Source organism: Meleagris gallopavo, chromosome 4 (genome assembly GCF_000146605.3).
Source record: "Meleagris gallopavo isolate NT-WF06-2002-E0010 breed Aviagen turkey brand Nicholas breeding stock chromosome 4, Turkey_5.1, whole genome shotgun sequence".
Taxonomy (NCBI): Eukaryota; Metazoa; Chordata; class Aves; order Galliformes; family Phasianidae; genus Meleagris; species Meleagris gallopavo.
In genome coordinates, this window is record NC_015014.2 from 12,312,567 (window position 1) to 12,324,764 (window position 12,198).

Below are 12,198 nucleotides of genomic sequence, written 5' to 3' on the forward strand. Positions count from 1 at the left end.
AAAAAGGAAAAAAAGTACATACATCAGTATTTAATGCATAATTTCTGCTTGTTTTCTTCGTCAATGCCGCCACCTTCTGGTAGTCGTAAGTTTCATCAAGTGTCCCACGGCACAGTTCTGGGGACAGTTTCGTAACTGCTCCGTTCGCGGCCTGCAGGCTCATGAATACCTAACTCCTGTCTCCCAGCCCCGCTACTTCCGTGGGATTTTTACACATGGACAGAAGTGAGAATTTTCCGGTTCTAAGTGGCCCATACTATGCCACTGTTGCAGTTGAGAACATTTGGAAGTTGCTGGAAATATTTTTTGTCTTCTTGCGCTCTCTCTACAACACTCACTGTGGAAAGTCCTCCTACAAGTTTTAGACTCTATTGTCAGTTTCTATGGCATAAGATGATTTCCCAGTGCAACTTCCTGGATCTGTATTAAGTGTAACTGAGCTTTTTTGGGTTGGCCACGTTTTTATTCTGTCAAGGTCAGGGCTATTCAGGGATAGGCATTTGTTCATGCAGACAGCTAATCCCTTAAAAGATGTTAACTACTGACCTACAGCGTAAAAAGAAATGAATTCTTCTCAGTAGGAAAGCTGCCAAGATGATGTGCTCTCATATCTTTAAAGATTTTCAACAATTCTTGCATCATCTAATAAATTCTCAGAGATTGACCTCAGATTGAAGAGTTACAGTCTAACAGTACTTCAGAAATCCAGAGTTTAATGGAAGTATTAGCCATTATAGTACAATGTTTGGCTGGAATACTGCTACGCTATATACACAATTAAAGATAAAGAAAATAACCTTGGTTGTTTTTCTCATTTTGTTTTTAAAGTTATATTAAAAGACATGTCTATATCTAAAGCATGCAAACAAACTTCACAGAAAATATTCTGACAGTGCCTTATGTAGGCTCCCACACCCACATGAAATAACAGGACAGGTACATATTTCATTTTTTGCAGACAAAACACAGGCAAACTAGTTACAGAAACTGCAAAATGATCTTATCCTCAATTCATTCACTGCAATAAGAACCTAACCATAATTTTCTTACACCACAGTTAAAGGCCCCAGCCTCTGACAGAAATAGATTCATTCTGTCTCCCTTTTTCACTCAGGGGCCTAATGAATACTTAATGCAAAGTGGAACTGCTCTGATCTGCTGGACCAGATATTTTAAAACTGCAGTCTCTCATACTCCAGACAAGTAGGCTGATCACTAAACAACTCCTAAATGAGGCATCCGTGAGCCTGCTTGTGTTGTGGGTAGGCTTCAGAGACTGTTGACCTCTCAGTGAAAAAGGCAGAGGAACTTGTGTTTCATGAACAGCAATAAGATTCAAGTAACAAAATGCCCAGGCTCAAAAGGATTTATCTTTCCCAAGCACTACCAGAAGCAAAAGCATTTGTGACACAGACTTAAATTAAAAGAAATCTAAGCATAGTTGGCTTTAGCCAGCTTACTCTTGTACCTACTCTTTGGACAAAAGGTGCCCAAAGTAACAATAGCCAGACTGTACCACATGACAGTGCCATTTAAAGACTTCTCTATGCCATCTGCAAATCCTGCAGCATTGCTGTGCCTGATGGAATTGCACTCAACAAAGGGCTGCTGAAGTCCTTCCTATTTTGGGCACAGTACTGTAATAACACAGGTAGTACTTCCCAGACTTGCACTCTACACAGTACTGTACAGCACTCAGCTTAATATTACTTTGGGAAGAGAGCTACTTGCATCCATTTTCCAACACAAATATGCCAAAAGCATACTAGTGAGAATCTAGATCTTATTGTATTATATTCATTTAATCACTTCTGACAGCTCTGTGCATCACAAGTAAGGATATTCTATTTCATGCAGGCTATCTTCTTTACAATCACTGCAACCTAGTTACCTGATAAGATTTTGTCCATTACTTTCAGTTTAATTTTTTCAATTTTATATCTCTTTGTTGTTGACACTATATTCCTAAGGAGTCTCACAGTATAATACGGATCAAACCTTTAGGCCTGATACACAGCCATAATGCAAAAGGATGAGATAGCTTATAACTTGCTGGACTTGTACTATTCTGATTAATATTATCAACAGCCAAAAAACAGTGTACTGCGTTGGCTCCTAAGTGCTTTTCAAGATTTCCAGGGGGAAAAAAAAAGTTACTGTTGTGGTTTTATGTCATTTAAAAAAGTCTCAAAGTTCTGTGAGTTGAAAATATCAGATAAATTTTCTATATGCTGAAAATGGTTTGTGGCACAGAAATCATCTTAGTTGAGTGCAGGTCAATACTCATTGATTACCTTTACAGGAAAACTTGTGGAAAAGCCACAACTCAACATGAGTGTCCTATCAATCGTGCCAGCTGGCTCATGACACAGAGAAATTAAAAATAAAATATCTATAGATTTTTAGGTCATTTAAGACACAGTGACTGAAAACCTATATTTGCTGCATAACCAAAATTTCTCTGATGGAGAATGCAGGTGCAGAGTCAACTGCTAAAAATGCTTATACTGTAACAAACTTCCAGGATGAGTCATAATCCTTTTAGAAATTAGGAGTAACACTAATTCTAATGAGATGTTTCCAGAGTAGTTCTGTGCTATTCGCTGTTATGCAGGCAGTTCAAAAAATTAATTCTGGGAATTTAAATTACTGCCCAAATTATTTGTTCCATCCACATTACTGATATTTACAAATAGCTGATTCTTTTCTAGAATAAAGCCTTTCCCTTTAAATACATTCAGAGCAATTGGCTGAAATGCTACCACATAAAGGTATTCTATCACTTCCATAATAGTTATAGAAAAAGTAGTTCTACATCTAAAGAAGAAAAACAAATGCATCATCTTATGGGGTCAGTAGTGTGACAAGTTTTAAAAAAAAAAAAAGAAGAAAAAAGAGAGACGTACTGTGTTCATTGAATGTCATCACATTATAAAAGCTCGATTCACAGATGTTAATGACTGTTGAAGTAGGTCTAAAATAGATCAAAAGAAGGAAAGCCAAGAGTGGCATTTCTCATTCTTGAGAGCAAGTTCTTCACCATGTCCCTTAACAAAAGATTTTTAATACATTACATTAGTATTTTTTCACTTGATCTCTTCAGTGATATAAAGTTTTATATCCTTATTACAGTAAAAATAATTAAAATGTAACAGTAATTCAGTTAAAGGAATTAACTCCAATACTAAGGTATTACAAATCCATAGGAAAATACATCTTTGCTTCTTTAATAGTATTTTAAATGTACATGAATTATATTGTGTCCTCTAAAACCATTTTTAAGCACTTCGCATTTCTTTTGCTTCAAGTAGAAGATACGAATTTTAAAAAAACGTTACAATTAGAGTTGACTGTCATAACTTTAGGAGGGAGATGAATAAATCTGACAACTAGGCAGTGAACTTAAGTATTGCTTCTATAGAAAAGGAACTAGGGTTTTCCAAGACTTACGTATCTGATTTATCTTCTTATCTTTTCATGTCTAATCATATATGCAGAGCAAAAGGATTGTGCAGAAATAGGATTTTATATGTAATAAAAATGATGCGGAGTTCAGAAAACTGAAGGGAAAAGAAACTTCATTCATAATCAGAGGTGGCAAGAACATGCAAAAAAAAACTGAGGTTTTGGAGACAAAAAAAAAGGGACAGACTGAAAATTTATACTATATCAGTGCAATCAATGTCGATGTCAAATCTTGAGTGCAGAATGAGATTTCTCTCATGCTGGTGAGAAGTAACTTCCAGAAATGAAATGGAAGTATGTGTGTGCATAACTGCTCATTGCTGCAAGGCAATCACAAGGCAGTGAAGTTGCTCTGTGAAGACTGCTGTACTGGCAAACACATTCAGGTGTAGGACTGAGGCTGCATTTCCTTCCTAGTAATAATACTTTGAGCAATCTCCATTAGAAATGCTGTATGAAGCCAAAGAGTAAACTGAACAAGCTGTTGCTAGCTGGAAGAGAAGTCTGGACATGTAAATGAAAATATTTTATGTAATTTTAACCTATATAGCATAGATGTCACTAGCAACTGCAGGACACATTGAGAGCCAGGCTATCTTCTCTAGCATAACTCATATACTTTTGAACTACTGCAGTTACCTGAACTACTTATGGTACAGCCATCACAAATAAGCCCATCCACTAGAGTCACTCACACAATCATTTGTTTCTATGAATAACTTAGCTACGTACATTTGCCACACGAATGATAAGGAAACAGGAAGTTTCAGCTGAGCATCTTCCTCCTTCTCTAAAACAGAACTCAAATCAGCACTTCCACAGGAAACAGTCTACAAAATATTATCGCTGTTTCTACATTGTCTGATCAAGAACAGACTAGTGAATTCTTTCTTACACTCTCAAGGGAGCTTTTCTATCTGTATCTGCAGTACTTGTGATGACAAGAAAAATAATTGAGATACGCAGATGACATCACGTCTTCTACCTGGAATAGCAGGTAACAAGGCACTGAGCACATGGAGTCAGCAGCAGAAACCAGTGCCACTATTGCCTCAGGACAATAGCTATTTATTCAAACTAGTACAGCTCTCATTTTGTGCAAGACAGAACAGTAGAAACTACTTCTGAAGAGCAAATAGACAGTAATGTATACGATGGAAGAATAACACAAAACCCTGAGGAAGAGGAAATAACTGAAAAATGAAGAAGAAAAGATTTGTAATAAACAACTTACTGAAAATACTTCTGGTTCAGCAAACAAAGTGGAACTACATTACCACTAGGTACACTATAAAACACAGATCGTTCCAGACCTTGGAAATTTTGCCTTTACTTCTCCCCACAGCCCTTCCTTCTGTTGTGTTGACTTCTGTTGTATCCAAGTAACACTGTTGTCTCACTCTTTGCTTTTTTCTTCAACAACTATTTGTTCTTTTCAAACCTTTACACTTCTCTCCAAATTTGTTGCCTCAGCTGTTTCCTAAGCCTCTGGAAAAAGGAACAGCAACATTCCTTGTTACCAAGCAACCACAGTTTCTGCCAGGCTTGATTGTGATAAGGCACAGGGTCCCACCACCACCGTGGCTCCAAGGGATTTGTGCAGCAAATCTGGAGCAGGCAGGTGATGGCAGGGCTGCACTTTGCTCTGAGAGTTGCTTTGTAGTTTAACCAGGTAGCAGAAATCAGGATGCAAAAAGTTGCTAAGCAAAATTTACAGCAGCAAGCTAGACAAAGCATCCAAGTATAATTTTAGTAAAGTTATTGGGTTAACAAGAATTAGATGAATAAAGCAGTATACACAAGTAACGCCTCTCCTTTCAGCATGCAACCTGATCACTTTCAGCATCATAAATAGATCACTTCTTCCTTTCACTCTGTTTTTTCAACCAAGTGCATTGTCATCTACTTCTGCTCCAACACAGTCTACCAAATAAGGCTGGACAGGCTGCAGTCTGCCCAGACAAATAGTGAGTTCACGGTAGTCACCATCTCTCAAGCCTCCAGTACTGCTTGTGAAAGCATTATTCAGCACTCACCATCCTCCATTCTTCTGAGTGAAGAAATTCAACTTTCTGTGAAATCATGAAGCTAGGCTCCAGAGCACCTATCACAGAATACTTTTTCCTTCCTTTTAAACAATTTGTCCAGTGTGTATGGGCTTAGAAAGTTGAAGGGAGTGACTGTGCTGACACAATTGTACAGTCAGTAGACATATCTGAGCCCACTGTAAGCTAATAATGCTACAGCAGCAGTATCAACACAGCAGTCTCAAGCTCCAGCACAGCCTAATTTAGCAACTTTCTCATGTACTGCAGTAAATGCAAGCCTTAACAATCCCAAATGACATAGCATATCTTAGACTCCCTTGTGCACAACTCTTTACAATCTGAAAATATCTCACTGCTCACAGAGATGATAACATATCTTGCAGCACAGAAACAAGACTTCATCCTCCAGTTGAATTGCTCCCCACCCTCATACCCCTTTATATGAATTGCACCGGATATATTCGGCCTGTTTCTGAACATAGGCTGCAAATACTAATCAGATTTCCAAAGAGGCCTTCAGGATGATTGACAGGAAAGCTCTTAATAAAGGCTTTCTGGTTTTGGCTTCCAAGCAGGAGAGCAAGCAAGAAAAGAAGCAGCTTGAGTTACTTGAAATGCTGAGGTGGAGGCGTTTGAGAAGCTGTGAAGGAAGAGGTGTTTTATGAGCCTGAATGGAGAGCAGCTGCAGAAATTCTGATGGGCCTGCTGAAGAGCCATGAAAAGTGGTTGCTAAATCCTGATTTTCCATTTTTGCCATTGGTAGAGAAGATGGTACAGAACGTAGTCAACAAAACACAGGTGAGTGAAGCCATCTTAATTTTCAGTTGCCTGTGAAATAAGGGGACTGGAAACCTGTTTTACAGGTCATTCTGAAATTTGTGCTCTGCACAATATTTCTCTTAGAAATAGGTCTGTTTTAAGAGCTGCCACTGAATTCGGTGGTAGGTTTCTAAAGAGGAGAGAGGAACTTATAATCTCGCATATTGGTGCTGTAAATACTCTACTGTACCTCTAAAATGTTATTCAAATTTGAAACTTAACTAGATTTCCCAATGAGCGCTGTAACTGTAGCACAGAGGTTAGAACCTGACCCTTGAGCATTTGTCTCAAAAGAACTCTCAGAAACATCCATGCCTGAGTGAAAGCAAAGAGCAGTTTCTCTAACCTATTGATTTCATCATATAAAATCTCATTAATTGCTAAAGCAAACTATCCTATCTCAAAAAATAAAACAAACATTTCTTGCAGACCGAGCAAAAGCTAATAATTTCCCTTGATCTTCTTCATTTTATATTGAGAACTCCCACATCTCCTTTTTGGGAGAACTGATCTCTCCCTACTTCACAAGCAGATGATATTTATAAGGATTTTGTTTTCTCCTCCTTAGCTCTGTTTTTAATATTCATACTGTTTTAGAAACTCATGCCAGTTTCTCTAGAGCAAGATGGTTACAGCTCTGTTCTATGAAAACTGAAGAGGTTGATGCTCGACTTGCCATTGCTTGCAAATTAAATGGTTGTATCTTTAAAAACTTTATTCTACAAAAGAACTTGAACAAGAACAAGTGAAATGAACAACTCCCTATGTTCCCCCCAGCACACACAAGTGAGGTGTATAACTTTCTTATATTTATTCCAGTTTTCCAGTATTAATTAGCTGTGACTTTGAGTGACTGTGCATTTTTCTCAGTGGTTGGACTTTATGCAACACCACCAAATAGTAGTTTGCCTAACCAACCTTGGAGTGGAGATAATTGATGTTTAACAAGTGAAGTTTTATTCAGACTTAATTATGCAAAAACAGATGGAATTTGGTTTTCTCACAATTAGCATGAGCTGAGAATAGCTAAATAGTTGCTATGGAAGTGGAAAGGTACAACAACAAAATAACACACAAATGTCTAACAGTCTTCAAGTAGACCCATAAAAATATGTTTTCATACAGATTCATCATAAATGGCACATAATAGTAATTCATAGGATGATTTCTTGTAATTATATAATAAGAATAGGCTACCAAAGCTATTTAACTGTGCTTTTTCTTTTCCTGCTTAGCTCCAATCTCCAAGATAACAGTGGTAAAGTGTGCATGACATAGCACTCACATACCACATAAAAGGTATGCGGCTGTTGCTAATTGTATGTAATAGCCAGTAGCCAGTCAAGATTTTCCTCAACCTTAACCTCTTCACTTTATCTCAGTAATGCATTTTTGAGTCTTTCCAAGTTTAATATCAGTTTTCTTTGCATCCATCATTTGTGTCAATTATAAATTATGCTCTCTGACTTAGCCTAGAAAGTGTCTTTTCAGCTAAACGAAAAAAAAGTAATTCCATAGACTTTCTCAAAAGCTGTTGTTTCAAACTCTAATTTAACTCCCAAAACAGATCCATATGCACTGCCCCAAGAAGCCCAGTCCTAACTACACAGGATTTTCCTCTTGACTTTGGTGGGGTTTGGCCTGAAAGATAGCACAATAGCTACTACTTTCACCAGAAGAGGCTGAGATTTAAAGGGTAAAATAACTCATTGAAAATTAGACAGAAGCATTGCTTTAAGAAACAGTGAAATAAGCTCAGGTACCCTCAAGCTTGCTCTCCTTTATGAAGTAGTTTAAGTAAATCTGAAGTAGAAGTCCACCTCAAAATGCTGCAGAATACAGATATGCTCAAAATTTTGGACTTAAGGAGAAGATACTTCTTATCTCAGAGAATGTATCACTAGTAAAAAAAGGTGAGACTTTTCCTACTTAGACAACTAAATTATTTGGAACTTAGTATTAAAACTTGTTTGGAGATGGAAAGCTTTAGCCAGTATCTAAGCTGCCTAAGCAGTATTAACTTTTTTTTTTTTTAGCAATGTACAAAGGAATCATTATGAAGAGATGAATCACAACTTGGGATCCCATTACCACTTAAAAATATGTTTTGACTGACATTTCCAAATGCTGATTTTTCAGCTAATAAGGGAAGTTAAAAAAAAAAAAAGGAAGAAAGAAAGATTAAGAATCTAACATGAATTTTACAGATAGAGATTTCTTCTGGAAATATCAGTTGTTAGTTAAGATTTGCCAAACATCATAAATCACAGTTCCAAGAAATGCTGAAATATGGGTAATATCGCTAAAAAAAAATTTCCCAGAATTTCTATTAATCTATTTTGTTCTGAGTACAGGGAACTTTTTTCAGCTGAAAATTTTTCTCACAAAAGCAGTTTCTCCTTTGTTCTTGTTGTTTTTTTTTTTAAACTGTTTCAGTGTTTATATTGGGTATAAATGTGTCTTCTCTTATTCTCAATCCACATGCCAAGATTTTGTGTAATTATAGTGTAATTCTTACTTATTTCATGATATTATTTTATCTTTCATCTGTTTGTGTATGTATTCTCATATAAATATATAAATATTTCATACATACAAAAAATTTATACATATATTTTATGAATGAATTTTATGAAGAGCATAAAGATGAAAAAGAGTGGGATTTGGAACGTGGAATACTGCTCTAGAACAGAAAAAGAATGAAGAAGTCATATGGAACTCCATTTCAAGACAATAACATATTAAATGTGCTTTCAAATGATATTAATTTTTTCCTGCTTTAATATTCTGTGTGTTTTTAAAAGTTTACTTTAGGAATACTCCATGGGGTTCCTGGCAGAGCTGCTCTGCCACAACAGTTTATATCAACCATCTGTGGTGTGCCAGAAGCTTCCTGAATGTTCTGCCACCTGACTCAAAATTCTGAAGATTTTCATGCTCTTCTGCCAATTTTCATCCATACTATGTCTGTTTCTAACACTGAAAATCTAAAAAAGCAAAATATATATCTAAAAGATGCACAAAGCAGTAAATTCACTCATAATATCACAGCCAAAAAAGACCAAAGTTGACGTGAATCTTCATCCGAGGGCTTTAATCATCAGCAACAGTCACATACTCTGAAAATAAAGTCAAAGAGCAAGAAAGGTCTTTTCTTATCTGAAGACACAAAACAGACAAAACTCACTACCATTTCCTTTTAACACTTAATAATGTCAAAATAAGGTAAGTTCGATTTCTATTTTGGTAGTGATCAAAGACTTGGGTTTGTTGTTTGGTTTTTTTGTTGTTGTTGTTTTTTTGTTACTATTGACAACTCTCCTGTTGATGATCCTATGTATAAAGTAGAGATAATATAACTGATGAAACACTGTCAAAACATAGTTAAGAAAAACAATCTCTTCTGGAATACACAGTAGATTATGATATGCAAGACCAAAGCAAGCAACAGTGGAAAAAGGGGATGCTAAAATAATAGTAAGTTATGCTTACCAACAACAGCAAAGGGCATGACTCAAGAAATACATATTTATACAGCATGGGAATGGGTAACCAGGAAAACAGATCAGTAATACATGTTAAACTCAGTTAATTGAAGAGTTTCTACAGAGAAACAGACTCATCTTGAAAATGAAGGTAAGTTGGATTTTCCTGGAGGCTAGCAATAAATGATTTAACTCACACTAACATAGGAAACACATAGAATGAACACTGTGTGGTGTGAAGGAACTATGAAGAGCTTTTAATGGCGTGGAATTATCATGCTGCCAATATGGTTGTGCATATGAGCTTTGCTTTTACATTCTGACTTAAGAACTTTGAAATTCTGTATTCAGTAAAGTAACAAAATCTGCCTTGTTTATATAGATCAACTTGTTTCTCTGAAAAACATCTGCTCTCTACATTGTCCCAGAATAAATTCCCTAGCAGGGTCAAATCTTCATGGAGTCTGTCTCAGCAATAGTTAATACCCTCACTCAAGGGGGTATGAAGACCTAGGACTACAGGCTAAAGGAGTACATAGGAGATGGACAGTATAGAAGGGGAAAGGCAGTTTGCTTCTGGATGCATGAGAGCAACTCTATAAAAAGTTCCTCAGAATTGAGCCACTCCCACCCCTTCAAAAGCTAAGAAGAAAAACTTGGTTCAGCTATTTCTCTACGGTTCCATTGAGATTAGGCTACAATTCATAAAAATCTAGATTAAATTTTTTCTAGTTATCACATTTTAAAGAAGATGAAAAATATCCTTGGTAACACCCTATGGCTGCCTCAAAACTGGTAATTATAATGTGTCAGTATAATTTAAGACCACCTGATGTTTGTGTAATAACACTCATCTTGCTCTTATGTGTATCTGTGCAGTAATCATTCATAAACCAGTTCCACAAATCCTGTCCATATCGCAGTGGTTTGAACAACATTTCTCAAGTCCCTTCCAACTTAAGCCATGATTCAATTTTGTTTCACAAATGAAGATACCATAAAGTGCTGATAACTGGTCACTTCAAGCACAGAAAGCTTTTCTACAATCCAAAATGACTCTGTAATTGTTATTACCACAACATCAACTTCAGTACCCAACTTCCAGCTGGGTGCACAAGTACAGATACCGAGATTTCTCAGAGCCCTGGCCGCACTTTCCAAATCCCAGCTAATGCTAGCAACTCAGGCAACATGATTTAAAATGAATGTGTTCTCAGGCTTTGCTAAAATAATCCTCCTCTTTTAAGTGTGAATAGAGAAGGGCCACATTATAGATTTATTTTGCCATAGTATAGCCCAAACCAATGTTCATTCCTATCCAGGATATTGGAATCTAAGATTTATATTATCTCTTAATGGGTACTGCAGAAATGTCCCAAACATGCTTCACAGTTAACGTATTTAAGCACAAAAAAAAAAAAAAGATGTGAATGTATATATCAGACACCTACGTGGAGCTTGTATAGTTTTGGTTTTGTTTCCTTCTGCTTTGCCTATCTCAATTAAAGGATTGTCATTTTTCTTGGAATCCATACCTCGAGTAAGTTAAATTTTCAAGTCCTTAAAATATGCTCAGCATACATTCTTATGCAAGGCCGTAAAACTCCCAAAGCTTTTGTGAAAGATGTGAGTATTCAAAAGCCAAAGTCCCTCTTAAACTCTCCTCACATTCCCTTTGAACTTTTAAAATGGATAATGAATTTTCTCAGCAACATGTTTCAGCTGGTTTTCTTGGATTTGATGCTGATATTAAGAACACCAACAGCTGTCATTTGCTTTTCCAGACTCTAGACAGTGAGTAAGAAATGTGTTGGCCTTCACATAAACTTCCCAGCTTTTGCCAACATAGTGGTTCTAAGTCTGCCCTATCTCCATGCCACAAGATTAAGTATACCTTAAGATAACAAGCAGATAAGTTTCCATGCTTTCCATAGGCCTGTTTCACCTTAATTCTCTACTATCATGTTCTCCTCTTTACCATTGCTTTTATAAAATTTACTGTGGGGTCTTAGATTATATCAAGAATTTGGATGTTGTTCTCTAAAAGGTTGTGAGATGCTATAGATCAACAAAAACAGAAAGAACAACCACATTCTGGTTTCAAGCCAATATTATGTATGTTCCACAACAGCAAAACAAAACAAACAAAAAAAAAAACAACAAGTATGCATGTGTTCCCACCATTAACATCATGCTGTTCCCTGTGGCTGTACAAACACTTGAGTCTTCCACCAAAAGCAAGAAGTCTGCTGCACCCAGTAACAGGCTACTTAGTCCATGTTGAAAGCTACTACTGATTCTGTCCTCCTCCACATAAAAAACAGCTTTCTTCTATTCTTTTGGTCTCCATGCTTCTTTCAAATATTTTCTTCCCCCTCTCT

The 12,198-nt window shown here is 36.5% G+C and overlaps 2 long non-coding RNA genes across 2 annotated transcripts in view; one reads left to right on the forward strand and one right to left on the reverse strand.

Annotated features, from left to right (window-relative positions):
* The first annotated feature begins 5,008 nt into the window (after positions 1 to 5,008).
* On the forward strand, positions 5,009 to 8,918 carry LOC109367175. The gene is made up of 3 exons (XR_004159482.1): positions 5,009 to 5,086; positions 6,089 to 6,311; positions 7,568 to 8,918. It is a non-coding gene; the product is annotated as an uncharacterized LOC109367175 (long non-coding RNA).
* Positions 8,919 to 8,990: 72 nt separating this feature from the next.
* LOC116216539 overlaps positions 8,991 to 12,198 on the reverse strand; it is a 30,139-nt gene continuing 26,931 nt past the window's right edge. Inside the window, exon 5 of the long non-coding RNA XR_004159480.1 lies at positions 8,991 to 9,451. This is a non-coding gene — a long non-coding RNA (uncharacterized LOC116216539). The remainder of the gene's footprint in view (positions 9,452 to 12,198) is intronic.